At 43.3% G+C, this 16,725-nt stretch overlaps 1 long non-coding RNA gene across 1 annotated transcript; it reads right to left on the bottom strand.

Moving 5' to 3' along the window:
* Positions 1 to 180: 180 nt before the first annotated feature.
* On the bottom strand, positions 181 to 9,854 carry LOC116984540. The gene is made up of 3 exons (XR_004415059.1): positions 9,759 to 9,854; positions 9,099 to 9,100; positions 181 to 191 (listed from the first exon to the last, which is right to left on the bottom strand). It is a non-coding gene; the product is annotated as an uncharacterized LOC116984540 (long non-coding RNA).
* Positions 9,855 to 16,725: the final 6,871 nt, after the last annotated feature.

Below are 16,725 nucleotides of genomic sequence, written 5' to 3'. Positions count from 1 at the left end.
AACACTATCCTACACTAGGGACGATTTATACTTGTACCATGCCCATAAACCAACAAACCTGTACGTCTTTGGAGTGTGGGAGGAAACCGAAGATCTCAGAGAAAACCCTCGCAGTCATGGGGAGAACGTACAAACTCCGTATCGACAGCACCGTAATTGGGATCAAACCCGGGTCTCCGGCGCTGCAAGCGCTGTTAGGCAGCAACTCTACCGTTGCATGTCGTTCCTCTAGCACTTCATTTCAGATAAGCACTATTCTTTGCCTGAAAAACATGCCTGTTGTACCAATTCGCAAACTGCACTAACCTATCCATATTCTTGTTTAAATTCAAACAATCTACTTTGTTCTGTTCAGTGCAGGTAGTGTCATTCATAGAGATTTCAACTGATCCAAATTTACATTGGGTGAAAATAATTTATTCATTAAGTGCAACAGATTTGCTTACCAGATATAATCACATATGAATCATATGTAAGCCTCGTTTTTTTTGCCTTATCCTGCTGTATCTGCTTCTTGACATCTTTAGCCTGAAGAAGGGTTTTGACCCGAATCGTCACCCATTCCTTCTCTCCAGCATGCCTGTCCCGCTGAGTTACTCCAGCATTTTGTGCCTATCTTTAAGCTATTCAAGTATTGAGATTGGCAATCTGTCCCTGAGGGCAACATATGTGTGTAGCCTAATGCACTACAGTGAAGGTAGAAGCTGATGGTGGGCAGCAGTCATCACAGTATATTCTACCGCAACTTTGAGTTTTGCTTGATTTTATAGATAACCACACACTCAGTCAAGTTAAAATTTCCCTCGTGTTCATTTATCAATTCTGATGAAAACTTAACAGCATGAAACTTCAGAGGCATAAGGAACTGCAGATACTGAAAACGTGTGCAAAACACAAGGTGCCAGAGGAACTCATCGGATGGGTAGCATTTGAAGAGGGAATGCATTCCTTCCTCAGATGCTGCCTGACCCATTGAGTTCCTCCAGAACTTTGGGTTTAGTTTGAAACGTCAGCTCTCTTTTTCTCCCCAAAAGTTTTCTCCGAGTTGCTGACCATTTCACGAATTTTATGTATTTATTTCAAATTTTCAGTATCAGTGGGATTTTTCTTTGGTTTTAGCCTAAACTAGACTAAGTGGGACCCGTTGGTCCCTCAACGCAATATTCCACCTCTCCACCAATTCCAATTGTGGAAATGTGGCTTACTGGAGTGCGAGAAAGGGTGTTGTGAGCTGAAGGGACTGGTTTCCAGAGGGCTAGTATGGACATTGTGGGCCAAATGGATTATTGGGGTGGCAGCTCAGTCACTCATGCCTGATGTGCTGACAGCTCACTCACAGCTGGTGGGCTGGCAGTTGACTCACGGCAATTCCTTGAAATTCCATTTCAAGCAGGGTGCAAGGCCATCAAATTCAAATGCAGTTTCCTGCCATTTCAAGCAGGGTGCAAGGCCACCAAATTCAAGTGCAGTGTCATACCACTTCAAGCAAGGCCACAAAATTCAGATACAGTTTCCTACCACTTCAAGCAGGGTGCAAGGCCACCAAATTGAAGTGCAGTTTCCTACCATTTCAAGCAGGGTGCAAAGCCACCGAATTCAAGTGCAGTTTCCCTCTACTTCAAGCAGGGTGCAAGGCCACCGAATCCAAGTGCAGTTTCCTACCACTTCAAGCAGGGTGCAAGGCCACCAAACTCAAGTGCAGTTTCCTACCGCTTCAAGCAGGGTGCAAGGCCACCAAACTCAAGTGCAGTTTCCTACGACTTCAAGCAGGATGCAGGGCCACCAAACTCAAATGCAGTTTCCTATCCCTTCAAGCAGGATGTAGGGCCACCACCAACCATTTGCTGTGTTTTATTTCAAACCAACCACCACCAACCATTTGCTGTGCTTTTTGAAACCAACCACATTTTCATTTTCAAACCACATTAAGGACACTCATGGTCAGTAAGACCACACTCACAGTTTAGTAGGCATGTGTTCAGTGTTATTCACAGCTCAGAATGAGAGATGTGACCCACTTTCTCCCCCATCTTGCAGACAGACTGAGGCACTCAACGGGTTTTATAGTCCCTCAGGAAGGGGCATGGCCTTCAGGAGAGAGAATCTCAACATTTTTTAAACACTAATAACTCTTTTATTTTCATCGATGGGAAAAATCCTCTTGTCCTGCGCAGCGGAAGGGGACTGAGTAAGATGGCCAAAAATCACAGCCGTAAGTGGCAGTGTTTTTTCTAAAATCAATATACAGAACAACAGGAAGTGGTCAAGATCAGACTTTTAGTAATATAGATGATGGTGTACAAAATAGTCCAATGTTCTCTCTTTCTGGAGAGATACCATTGGATTGCCTGATGTCAGGAATTAAAGTACAATAAAATCGAGCCAGCTGTTTCTCTGAGCCTTCATATGGCAAACATTAGGTCATATGAGCTGATTTATATACGTTCGCTCATCAAAGTAGCATTGCCATTTATGGACATTCAATAACTGGACTTGGTACAGACTGAAACTTGAGAAGAATCATCCCAATTGCTTCTAAGCAGCTGAGTATTGGGCATTTACAGAGATGTGGGAGGAGCAAAAATGTGTGTTGCACAGCAGAAGTGAAAAAGAAAGCCAAAATGGTATTAATTTATATTTATATAATTAAATAAATAAATAAATAGATAAATACAAGATAAATTACTTTGTAGAGTTTCCATTTGCTTTTTACACGATGAACTTGCGTGCTTTGCACTATCACTGATTTTGTTCAGTAATAATGTCACAGTTGCAGAACAAATGTTACAGGAAATGCATTTATTATTAATGAAATAATAATAGTAAAGAGAAATGCTATTTTATTAATTAACTAGCAAAAAATAAATGAATGATAAGTCTGAAGTTGGCACTCTGTAATGTTTTAGTTGCTCGTTGTGTCATCAGCTTTTAGATATACTGTAACTAACAGATTGCAATGCTCATAGTGGAGATTCAGGTATGTGATGTCTGTGATTTCTACCCATTATCTGCAGATGATTATGAACAGCACATATATCTGATATTCAATGACAGTGGGTGGAACTCCCTGACACCAGGTAGATATTCAAGTTCTTTATTGTGTTGTAGGTATTGGAAATGTAAGCAGTATGAGTAAAAATAGGTAGGCAAAATACTAGTTGGCACCTACATTAACCATTCTGTTGTTTTTTTTAAATTTCATAATTCTCTCCTTCCGATCGGATTGGGATACATCCTGTTTTCCTTTGAAAGCTTGAACTGAGGCATTACTCACTGCTCCAGATGCTAGTCTAAAAGTCAATAATTAAAGGCACAAACAAGTTATTTCTTTTGCTAAATTTAGCTTATCCTTCTTTAATTTATAATCATCCCCTCTGTTCTCCAACCCTTGCTTGGCATACATATAAATACTTTGAAATCTTCACTTTGTTTATGCTCTTCTATTTAACTTTCTTAGTTTGATGCCTCTATTTGAAAGCAAAACAACAAGGAATATGGCATACTCCCCCAACCAATGCTTTGCTCTTCAAGTTATCAAACTTAAAGGTAATTACAAAGCTGATGCTTATGGGCCTGTCCACTTACTCGATTTTATTCGGCGACTGCCGGCACCTGTCATAGTTGCAGCAGGTCGCTGAAAATTTTCAACATGTTGAAAATTCAGAACAAGGTACGACTCTTTGGGCGACTACTCACAACCATACAGGCTTCACCCCGCGACATGTCGCCAGGGTGTCGCCTGTATGGTTGTGAGTAGTCTCCTCAGTCGCCCAAAGAGTCGTAGCGTCTTTCTGGTCGCCGCTGAATTTTCAACATGTCGAACATTTTCGGCGACCTGCAATGACCTATGACGGGTGCCGGCAGTCGCCTAAAAAGTCGCGTAAATGGGACGGGCGCATTAAGTGTTCTTTACCTCGAAATATTCAATGGTCAACAATTAACACCTGGACAAGACTTTTTAGCTAGTTTTATGGCTGGGTTAGATTTTTTGGACTATGTTATGAAATTCCTGGCAAAAATGATGTAGGCCCTAAATAGCTAAAGACCTTGTGAAAAGATATGAGGTCGAGGTGAACTACCAACAGGTACTAAATGACTGAAATGAGAAATATTCTTTGGCAAATTCTTGGAAATGGTAACTGTACTTGAGGACCAGGGTAAAGGAGAAAGCCCTACCTTTGTGGAAAAAACTAAATTGAAAATTAACCTAAAGATTAAAAGCCCTGTGTTGGAAAAGTACTGACAAGAATCTTTGAGGAAAGTCTTTAAGGAAACCCATCGGTCAATCAAAAACCTCCATCACTTACGTCCACCTATCACTTGCTAAGCTATGTCTGGCCTACCTCTCTTTTGCAGTTTTCTCCTCCCTACTACAATCTGTCTAAAAAAGGTCCCGACCTGAAATGTCGCCTGTCCATTCCCTCCACAGACGCTGTGATCTGCTCCAGTGTTTTGTATTTTACTCAAACTACACAATGATCGCATATTTCATGAGAGAGAGAGATTGTAAGTTTTGAAGAATCTTTGCGGTTATTTCTAGCATAGGTGCACATTATTCTGTTCACCTTAACAAAATGCTTGCTGCTGCATTCTTAGGTATTAGTCACTTGAACATTACAAACCATACCATTGACATAATCTCTCTGAGACAATCGCATGTGTTTTTAAAATAATGCAATATGAAAATCTGCCATCTGCTTCAAAAAGCAAAGAATTTCTGTTGAATGCAATTTAAAATAAAAAAATGGAAAATGCTAGAAATATTCATCGAGTCAGGCAACATCTGTGCAGTGAAATAGAGTTAAATATTCAGATTAATGACTTTTGATTAGTATTGATACAAACCTGTAAGGCTGGTAAACTGGAGTGCAATGTTGAAACCTAAAGGCTGTTCCAGCCAGTTCTCATGATATATCTGTCATTTTCACACCTTACCCTTCCATAATCTGTCGTTTTCACGCCTTTTTCTTCCATATCTGTCGTATTCACACCTTACCTTTCCAAATCTCTAGACTTCCTCTCCCCTGACTCTTAGTCTGAAGAAAGGTCTCGACCTGAAACGTCACAATTGCTTCTCTCCAGAGTTGCTCTCCAGAGAGTAACTCCCACTGAGTTCAGCATTTTGTGTCTATCTTCAGTTCAGGGCAAAGATAACTGGAAAAGAGAGAAAAAATAATGTCAACTTTTGGAGAGGTTAAAATATCAGGGAATATTAGAATCGCCTAATAAATAAAGACAGATGAATAAAGACAGTTAGGTAGAGAGGAATTCGTTTATGACCTGGTTATATGGATTATTGGTTTCATTTTTAGTTGATTGTGCAACAAAGGTTGTCCGATGAGTTCTAGAAAATGCCTGTAAATATATATGGCAAGACATTTGACAAGGTTCTGCATGGCATGCTGCTCCGGAAGATTAGATCACATGGGATCCAAGTAGAGCTATCTGACTGGAAAGAAAATTGATTTCATGAAAGGGAGGCAGTGACTAGTGGGGTACCGCAAGGCTCAGTGCTGGGACCCCAGCTATTTACAATATATATTAATGATCTGGATGAGGGAATTGAAGGCAATATCTCCAAGTTTGCGGATGACACTAAGCTGGGGGGCAGTGTTAGCTGTGAGGAGGATGCTAGGAGACTGCAAGGTGACTTGGATAGGCTGGGTGAGTGGGCAAATGTTTGGCTGATGCAGTATAATGTGGATAAATGTGAGGTTATCCATTTTGGTGGCAAAAACAGGAAAGCAGACTATTATCTAAATGGTGGCCGACTAGGAAAAGGGGAGATGCAGCGAGACCTGGGTGTCATGGTACACCAGTCATTGAAAGTAGGCATGCAGGTGCAGCAGGCAGTGAAGAAAGCGAATGGTATGTTAGCTTTCATAGCAAAAGGATTTGAGTATAGGAGCAGGGAGGTTCTACTGCAGTTGTACAGGGTCTTGGTGAGACCACACCTGGAGTATTGCGTACAGTTTTGGTCTCCAAATCTGAGGAAGGACATTATTGCCATAGAGGGAGTGCAGAGAAGGTTCACCAGACTGATTCCTGCGATGTCAGGACTGTCTTATGAAGAAAGACTGGATAGACTTGGTTTATACTCTCTAGAATTTAGGAGATTGAGAGGGGATCTTATAGAAACTTACAAAATTCTTAAGGGGTTGGACAGGCTAGATGCAGGAAGATTGCTCCCGATGTTGGGGAAGTCCAGGACAAGGGGTCACAGCTTAAGGATAAGGGGGAAATCCTTTAAAACCGAGATGAGAAGAACTTTTTTCACACAGAGAGTGGTGAATCTCTGGAACTCTCTGCCACAGAGGGTAGTCGAGGCCAGTTCATTGGCTATATTTAAGAGGGAGTTAGATGTGGCCCTTGTGGCTAAGGGGATCAGAGGGTATGGAGAGAAGGCAGGTACGGGATACTGAGTTGGATGATCAGCCATGATCATATTGAATGGCGGTGCAGGCTCGAAGGGCCGAATGACCTACTCCTGCACCTAATTTCTATGTTTCTATGTTTCTAAGGGTGATGGTGGTAGGTTGTTTTTTGGAATGGAGGCCTGTGACGTGGTGTGCCTCATGGTTCGGTGCTGGGCGCATTGCTGTTTGACATCTATATCAATGATTTGGATGAGCACATACAAGGTATGATTAGTAAATATGCAGATGACACTAAAGTGGGTGGTATTGTAAATAGCAAATGCAGTTGTCAAAAATTGCAACAGTATCTTGATCGGTTGGCCAGGTGTACTGAGCAATGGTTAATGGAGGTTAATACAGAGAAATGCGAGGTGTTGCACTTTGAGAAGTCAAACCGGGGCAGGATCCACATAGTGAATGGCGGGGCTCTGGGGAGTGGTGCAGAGGGATCTAAGAGTGCAGGTACACAGCTCTTTGAAAGTGGCATCACAACTAGATAGAGTGAAGGAGGGAATTTCTTTACTTTTATATATTGGAACTGACTCTAAAGAACTGGTTCTGAAGTTGTAACCACACAAAGCAGCTAAGATGTCTCCATTAAAAATAAGATAATTCTAAACTAAATTACCTGGTGTTTACACACAATTGTATTGCACAGTAAACTGTGGAATAAAACCAGTTAGAGTTACATCAAGGGATTGGGTAGATATTAGGAAGACTGTCTAAGCAATGAGTGTTGTTGCTTTTCCCACACCCTCCATATGTTGATTTTTTATAATATCACTAAGAGCTATTTTTGAGTAACAAGGAACAGAGTCATACAGTACCAATTGCACACTTCCATGGCTGACCAGATTGCAATCCAATCCACTGATTCCCCAGTCAAGTTGTGATCATTCATGCGATACCTCCCAGATCAAATGGATATAAACTGTATGAATACATTAATGCCAGTCAAACAGATAGCATAAGCATCCTTCAAGTTCCCCATTCACTGCCTCAGGTGATGTGCATAAACCACAGTGGCAGCTGAAATAGGGCGCTTACTTTAAATGGCAATCCTTTAAGGTACCCAAGCATGTCAAAAAGCTTTAAGATTAATTTTAACCCTCACAAACACAGTTTGGGATCAAATGGTGTCAAGGCTTTCAATTCAACCTGAAGCCACTTAGGCAATGTTTTAGGCGACTGCCGGCTCTCATAGTCCTGTCAGATCACAGAAAAATCGGCGACTGTAACCCATCCTACGACTAAGTCTAAGACAAGCTACGACAACCTATGACCTAGTTAAAGTCACGCTACGGCAAGCTCCCGACAACCGGCGACCCTGTAGGCGTCACAATGACCACCAAAGCAATGACATCATCCTATTTTACTATTAAAGGGTTTGCAGGATGGGGTTTCCAATCATTCTGAATTATGACTGCCATGAAGAGACTTCAGAGGGTATTGCTCTCAGTAGAAGAAGAATCCCTGCTGCTTGCAGCAGCCCTCATGCTTATAGATCTGCAAGACAGAAGGATAAGAAGAATGGTGAAGAAGAAGCCCAATAAGAAGTCTGTGTGGTTGAAGTCCTTGTTCCAGAGGAGACCTAGGTTGGGCCAGTATGAGAATCTGATGACTGTGCTCCAGCAAGAAGATCAGGTTACTTTCAGATACTTTACTAGAATCCCCCCTGGGCTGTTTCAGGAGCTGAAGACACTGTGGGCCCTCTCCTGGAGAAAAAGGAGACCTTCATGAGGAAGCCACTGGAACCAGGCTTGCACCTAGCCATCATCCTCAATACAATACAATACAATACAATACAATTCAATTTATTGTCATTTGGACCCCTTGAGGTCCAAACGAAATGTCGTTTCTGCAGCCATACATTACAAAACAAAAATACCCGAGACACAACTCAGTTTACACAAACATCCATCACATCGTTGTGATGGAAGGCAAAAAAAACCTTATCTCTCCACTGCACTCCCTCCCCCCCCCCCCCACCGATGTCAGAATCAGAGTCAAAGTCAAAGCCCCCGGCTGGCGATGGCGATTGTCCCGCGGCCATTAAAGCCACGCCGGGTGATGCAAGGTCGTGCACCGGGTCTTGTTGTTAGAGCCCCCGGCGTGCGCTCGCAAAGTCCCACGGCCATTCCAAGCCGCGCGGGGCGATGGTGTAAGGCCCTGCTCAGGTGCTCTTCAACCCCGCAACTCGGGCGGGAGAAGTCGCCGTTGCGGAAGCCCCGAAAAGCGGTCACCCAGCAGGGACCCGCGGGCTCCCGGTGCCGCCGTCCGCCAAACCCGCAATTGCAGCCTCCGAAACTCCGGAGGTCGGGTGGCAGCAGTGCTCAACCACAGCTCCACCCGCTCTGGACTCGGCCATCCCCATGACGGTGAGTAGTCGGCAGCTCCGCAGCTGGAACCCCGGGTCGTTCCTGTTGGAGGCCGGTCCACGTTGCAGCCCCAACGACAACGGAGACCCGACAAAGAAAAGGTCGGGTCTCCCAGGCAGTGGAAAGATTTTAAAGTTACCCCCTCCCCCCCACCCCCCCACACACATACCCCAACAAAAAAATAACAAAAACTACATAAAAACGAGACAAAAAATAATAAAACACAGATGGACTGCAGAGGCCGCTGCTGACGAGAGTCGCGCCGCCCACGTTACGAATGCTCAACTACCTGGCATCAGGAGACTCCTACAAGTGCTTCTCCTACAACATTTTTGTGGCCCACAACACCATCAGCAAGATTGTCCGAGAGACCTGTGAGGCCATCATCAATGCTTATGAAGATGATTGACCTAGTGCACCAGATGAGTGGAAGAGAGTGGCGCAGGGCTTTGATACAAGATGGAACTTCTAGCACACATGTTGGGCAGTTGACGGCAAGCATGTGGTCATCAGGTGTCCACCCAAGGGAGGTTCAATCTACTTCAACCACAAGAAGTTCCATTCCATCGTACTCTTAGCTGTGGTGGATACAAACTACAACTTCCTGTTTGTGCATATGGGCACACCTGGCAGTGTCACAGATGGTAGGATCTGGAAAAAGACCTCCATTGGGCAATCACTGGAAGAAGCTTTCCTGATCCAGAACCTCTGCCAGGATAAGACAACCCTGACATCCACTACACACTGGTTGCTGATGATGCCTTCCCACTCAGGTCATGGATGATGAAGTCATACCCTCACAGGCAGATGTCAAGGGAGCAGAGGATCTTCAATTACAGGCTGTCCAGGCCTAGGAGGGTCGTGGAAAATGCCTTCGGCATCCTCGCCAGCAGATTCAGATGCTTGCTGACTACGATGGAGCAGGAGCCCAAGAATGTGGAGACCATTGTGTATGCAGCATTACCTCCACAACCTGATCCATACCAGAAGTGCAGCAGCAGCAGCCATGGAGGAGGGTGACCGAGTGGACAACCAGACGGGCAACATCACACCAGGCTCATGGAGAACTAGAGGACAGGCTGCACCTATGGTGTCCCTGGAGAGATTGCCAGGAAACACCGGCAAAAAGAGAGCCAAGGAGCAGAGAGACCATCTCTGCACTTACTACAACTCTGAACTGGGTAGTGTACCATCGCAGAAGGACATGATCTGAAGACCAGCAGCAAACATCCCATGCCACAGACCACAAGATAAGTCCCTTTTCAGGGTCACCCATATCCTCCCAAAATAGTTTAATTTTAAATGCAGTGCACTGCTTGTGTTTTTGTTTGTTTTGTGATCAAAATTTATAAAGATAATTTGCTTTCCAATGCAGTGCATTGCTTGTGTTTGTGTTTCTTTTATTCATCACAATATATAAAAAGAATTTGCTTTTCAATGCAGTGCACCACGTGGAGCTGTGTACTTGCGTTTTTTTCAATGCGCCAATCAAATTCACCGGTCAGCACCGGCGACAACCTACGTCACCTGGCCACAACCTACGTCATCCTGGCAACCCACTACCACTGTACCCCCGTCACAAGAATTCAAGCTGCGCTCCATGGCGTCAAAACCACTGTCGCCGCTAATTTTTAAATTAGCGGCGACCAGAATGTCATTAGGACTTGTTGCGAGTCTGAGGAAACTACTCACGACCATGCAGGCGACACCCCGGCAACCACCCGTGAACATGTGGGGACCATGTGACGACCGCATAGTCTCCTGTAGTCGTCTAAAAAGTCGCCTAAGTGGGACAGGCCCATTAGATGTCTAAGTGGGACAGGCCTTTTAGGATTTATTTTAACCCTCACAAACACAGTTTGGGATCAGATGGTGTCAAGGCTTTCAATTTAACTTGAAGCCAGGGATCTGAAATAAAACAAAACCACTTTTTTTCCCTAACAATCCTTGCTTTACCCACCACATCCTTTGTCCTGGCATAAAAGACAGTGCAAATTGACAGCACAAAGCAAGTGCCCTGCTCTTTGAGCTCTAGTGTACTTCTTCAACTCCTCAAGGAAACCTTTTGACTTCCCTTTGACAAATGAGGCATCTTTCTTTATCCAACATGTCAGTGACCCTCCTCTCCGTAGCCACCTTGGCAGAGTCAAAACTATATGGACCCTCCAATGACTAATGTCTGCAAAAGGCTAAACACAGACCAGCACAGATGAAGCTAACTGCTTGAGGCAAATTGAAAGTACTAGACAAAAATGCTGATTAGACCTGGCTCTGGATCTGGATGTAGTACGCTGAAAAGCTCTAGGTAGAGCATCACTCAGCACTATGATGGTGGTGGACGTGCTAGTCGAGATGGAGATGCTTTTGGAGTGCATCTTTGTATGTGTTGATGTTTTGGACTCTGATGCTGGCTGGTAGGGTATTCCAATCCCTTGATGTCTTGAAGAAAAATGAGTTACAAAGTGCAAATGAAGTGCCGTGTGGAATGAAATAATTTCCAGGTTGGTAGCTTCTGATTGACATGCCTATGGGTGCTTGGGTTAACTGGACGTGGTCCTCCATTGTTAAATCAATAGTGGTATTCTTGATCTTGTGGAATATTGTCAGTCTGATGAACTTGCGACGAGTAGGAGGTGGATGAAGTTTAAGGTCCTTTATCATGCTGGAGACTGAGCTCAGCCACTTGTAGTTGTTAGATATGAACCTTGCTGGATCTTATTGATGTTCCCTTGAGTGAAAGGATCCCACACGGAGCAGCAATATTCAACATGTGGACATGCAAGGTTTTTATATGCTTGGATCTTAACTTCTGTGGGTGCATTTTGCAGATTGCGACATTTTCAACATCATGAATACCAATTCTTAGCCTGTTAGTTCAGTCCAAGTTGGGGCGCTGGACACAGCATGAGCCAATAAACTAACAATGTGGTATGGGGATCACAGTAGATATTGAGAGCTATTAGTGATATCTTTGGATTAACTGATCACAAGGCAAAAGGCTATCAGTTCCGAGGCTGGCCTGTTACAAAAGCACACATTAATTCTTGTAACTCCTAGAACCATAACTTAGCTGAACAACCAGGTTTGTTCAGAACGGCACAGTGGCACAATAGTAGACTGCTGCTTCACAACACTAGAGACCTGGGTTCGATCCTGATTACGGGTGCTGTCAGTATGGAGTTTGTACTTTCTACCCGTGACCGTGTGGTCTTTCTGGGGATGCTCCAGTTTCCTCCGACATTCCAGAGATGTGCAGGTTCATAGTTTAATTGACTGCTGTAAATTTCCTTGAGCATCTAGGATGTGAAAGTGGGATAAGACAGCACTAATGTACGGGTGATCGATAGCTGGCATGGACTTGATGGGCCGAGAGGCCTGCTTCTACACTATCTCTAAAACTAAGAACTAAAGCTAAAAAGTGAACTGACAACATCTGGAAAATAGGCCACGTGAAGTCAATGGCAGAGGAGAGTGTTGACTCCCAGATTGAGGAGTTTGGAGATGAGTTTTGATGAGATTTTGGTGTTGAAAGCAGAGATATAGTCAATAAATAAGAGTCTGATTTAGGTGTTATCTTGGTGTTCCAGAGATGAGATGGCCATGGAATATTACTGTCAGATAAGATTAATGTAAATCCAAAGGCCTTTTATGTGCATTATACATAACAAAGTAACAGGCGAGAGTGTTCCATCCATTTGGGAGCAAAGGGCCAAACTGTACGAGGAACCAGAAATCATGAGTGCTGTCTTAAGTGAAAATTTCCTTTGACACTGTACCATTCTGGAGCATGTTAAAAACGTGGTTTAAATGGTATTAGATGTGTTGGCAGGCATAAAAGTGGGTAAATCCCCAAAGACTGTGAGATTTATTCAATGCTGCTATGGGAAGCAAGGGCAGTGGGCAATTACTGGAGCCCTGACCAAGATATTTAAATCTTCATTGTTGACAGGTAAAGGGCCAGATGACTAGAAGACAGTAATGTGGTAACTTGATTCAAGAAAGGAAGCAGAGATCAGGCAGGCAGTGCAACACTAATGGTAGGAAAGTTATAGAGTTGTAGAGACATAGTCACAGAGTCATACAGCATGAAAAAAGGCCCTTTGGCCCAACTTGTCCACAGAATATCCCATCTACACTAGTCCCAACTGCTTGCAATCATTGACAGAGGTTAGACACGAAATGCTGGAGTAACTCAGCGGGATAGATAGCATCTCTGGCGAGAAGGAATGGGAGAAATTTCGGGTCGAGACCCTTCTTTTTTGTTGCGCGCTATCCAGTCAGCAGAATGACAATACATGATTACAATCGAGCCATACAGTGTACAGTGTATCGACAGTATATTACAGTACAAGGGAATAACGTTTAATGTAAGGTAAAGCCAGCAAAATCTGATCAAGGAAAGTCCGAGGATCATCAAAGAGGTAGATAGTAGGTCTGCTTCTGATTGTTTACCCTTTCTATGTCTATCTTGTTTCACATCCACCCTTTAAACACAAGTGCAATTTACAGAGGACGATTAACCTACAAACCTGCATGTCCTTGAGATGTGGGAGGAAAGCAGAGCACTCAGAGGAAACCAAAACAGTCATGCGGAAAACATGCACATAGGATGCACAGGATTTCACATTGAAGGCTGGTCCAAAGGGTTGGAGCCCATGGGATCTAAGGCAAGTAGATCAATTGTATACAAAATTGGCTTAATAACAGAAAACAAAGGTGATAGTGGTGGGTCTGGTTTGATTGCAAGTCTATGACCTGATGTACCACAAGGATTAGTTCTGGGACCTGTGCTGCTTGTTATATAAATGGACAACGTAGATGTGAAAGTAGGAGGCACGATTAGTAAGTTTGCAGGTGCTGTGAATATTGGTGATGTTGTTGGTAATGAGGAGGGTAGTCTAAGGCTACCGAATGGCACAGTGGCGCAATAGTACAATTGCAGCCTTAAAGTGCCAGAGATCCGGGTTTGATCCTGACTATGACTGCTGTCTGTACGGTTTGTACATTCTCCCTGTGACCGCGTGGATTTTCATCGGGTTCTCTGGTTTCTTCTCACATTCTAAAGACATGCAGAATTGTAGGATAACTGGCTTCTGTAAATTGTCTCTATTGTGTAGGATAGAACTAGTGATTGCTGGTCAGCATGTACTCGGTGGGCCAATGAGCCTGTTTCTACCCTGTATCTCTAAGCTAAGCTAAACTAAGCTAAGCTAAGCTAAGCTAAACTAAGCTAAGCTAAGCTAAGCTAAGCTAAGCTAAGCTAAGCTAAGCTGAACTGAACTGAACTGAACTGAACTGAACTGAACTGAACTGAACTGAACTGAACTGAACTGAACTGAACTGAACTGAACTGAACTGAACTGAACTGAACTGAATGATACTGATCATCTGGTAGGTTGGGGAGGGCAATGGTAGTTGCAATCTGCTTGGGGGGGGGGGGGGGGGGAGGTGAGGGGGGGGGGGGGGGGGTGCATTTTGAGAGTTCTGTTATAGGAAGGCCATTGGTCCTGAAAGGTGTGTTGAGGAACAAAGGGATGTTGGTGCACAAACCCAAAGATCCATGAAGGAGGCTGACACGGTGAAGAAAGCATATGGGATGCTTGCCCTCATTAGCTTGCCCTCATAGAGGGTAAGAACAGGAATGTTTTAGTACAACTGTGATTAAACCACAGCTTGAATATTATCTTCATTTTTGGTCATCAGTCTATAGAGAGGATATGATTACACAAGAGAGGTTACAGAGGAGATTCACCAGGATGTGGGATGGGATGGGATGCTTCAGTTATGAGAAGATAGGCCAAGTTTGTTTTTCATGAAGCAGAGGAGCCTGAGGAGACACCTGTCAGAAGTATATGAAATTGAGAGACAAAGATACATTAGGCAGTAGGATACCTTTCTCTAGAGCAGAGATGCCCTAGAGGAATAATAGGTTTAGAGGGGATTTAAGATTTATTTTACCCAGGTGGTTGCAATCTGGAACACAATGTCTGGGAAAATGGTGGTGGCAGGTACTCTCAAAACTGTTAAGAAGCATCTGGGCAAACATTTGAATTAGCAAGGCACTATGGACTAAGTGCTCTAAATTGAATTAGATTGTGATGGTTTGCATAGACATGGCAGGCTAATGGGCCTGTATCTATGCTGCATGTAATTTTAGTTATAAGGTAATCCCAACTAAATTGAGGTAATTATGGAATTATCACAAATGTTGAGGCATTTTGCTGCTCGCAATGCATTGGGAGAGAAAAACACGGTTAAGACAAATTGTAAGTACAATTAATGGGTGGAAATATACTCTCTGCTATTTTTTGTAGGTCAGACATGCCCTAAAGAACATGTTTAATAAGGTTTTGTTCGGCTAAGAGTCAAATTCATTCTGTTTGCTCAGCTAAGATTTAAACAATTATGCAAATATTAATCAACAGCTAGACACTTCATATGGAAGAGCAGGCATGGACACAAGAAAAAGGAGGCTTACTTGAAATTTGTTTTGAAGGCTCATTTGCAGCTGCAGAAGATTGATTATTCACTGCACACATTTTTGTATTAAATAGCATTCATTACACTACAGCTGAGAGGGTTGACAAACTACCTGAGGGAAAGACTACCATCCTCATCTACAAGATCTGCTCATAAACTTTGAATCAACAGGAGTTTTATTACAAGCTAAGCGATCAATCAAGATGCTAATATTCAGCTGGTGCAGTTCACTGCAAATAAATGTGGTGAAGAGAAATCTTGTTTCAATCACCTTTTCAACAATGCAAACCATTTAGTATGATTAAGTTATAAATCTTTCCAAAAGTAATTTGAGGTCTTTTATTTCAGATAAGTAGCATTCTTATATTATTAATCCTGGTCAGGTCAATATTATATGGAATATATGAATTATTTTACAAACATTAAGAGTTTCTGACTAAAAGTATATTTTGAGAGGTTTGAAGAGCTCATATAACCTGAGAATAATGCATATGTTATGGACATTTACTCCTGAAGTGAATCATTCAAAAGTGTCAGGACTTTCATATGAAGAAAGACTGGATAGACTCGGCTTGTACTCGCTAGAATTTAGAAGATTGAGGGGGATCTTATAGAAACTTACAAAATTCTTAAGGGGTTGGACTGGCAAGAAGCAGGAAGATTGTTCCCGATGTTGAGGAAGTCCAGGACAAGGGGTCACAGTTTAAGGATAAAGGGGAAATCCTTTAGGACCGAGATGAGAAAAACTTTTTTCACACAGAGAGTGGTGAATCTCTGGAACTCTCTGCCACAGAAGGTGGTTGAGGCCAGTTCATTGGCTATATTTATGAGGGAGTTAGATGTGGCCCTTGTGGCTAAAGGGATCAGGGGGTATGGAGAGATGGCAGGTACAGGATACTGAGTTGGATGATCAGCCATGATTATATTGAATGGCGGTGCAGGCTCGAAGGGCCGAATGGCTTACTCCTGCACCTATTTTCTATGTTTCTATGTTTCTATGTGTCCGATTGGATAAAGAAGCAGAACATGAAGCTACAGTTAGTTAACTCATGGGATATGAATGTTACTTGCAGAACCAATATTTATAGCTCAACCCCTAACTACCATTGAGAAGATGGTGTTGAACTACCTCTTTGAATGCATTGGTGCTACCTCCTGCACCCACACACAACTCACTGACTTCATCCATTTTACCACTAACTTCCATCCGGCACTCAAATACACCTGGACCATTTCTGACATTTCCCTACCATTTCTTGACCTCACTATCTCCATCGCAGGTGACAGACTACTGACCGACATCCACTATAAACCCACTGACTCCCATGGCTATCTGGACTACACTTCTTCCCACCCTGCTTCCTGGAAGGACTCCATCCCCTACTCCCAATTCCTCCGTCTACGCAGAATCTGCACCCAGGATGAGGTGTTCCACACCAGGGCATCGGAGA

The sequence above is a fragment of the Amblyraja radiata genome, chromosome 2 (assembly GCF_010909765.2).
Source record: "Amblyraja radiata isolate CabotCenter1 chromosome 2, sAmbRad1.1.pri, whole genome shotgun sequence".
NCBI classification, from domain to species: domain Eukaryota; kingdom Metazoa; phylum Chordata; class Chondrichthyes; order Rajiformes; family Rajidae; genus Amblyraja; species Amblyraja radiata.
Note: the sequence above shows the minus strand (reverse complement) of the source record. Positions and strands in the feature narration are given on the sequence as shown.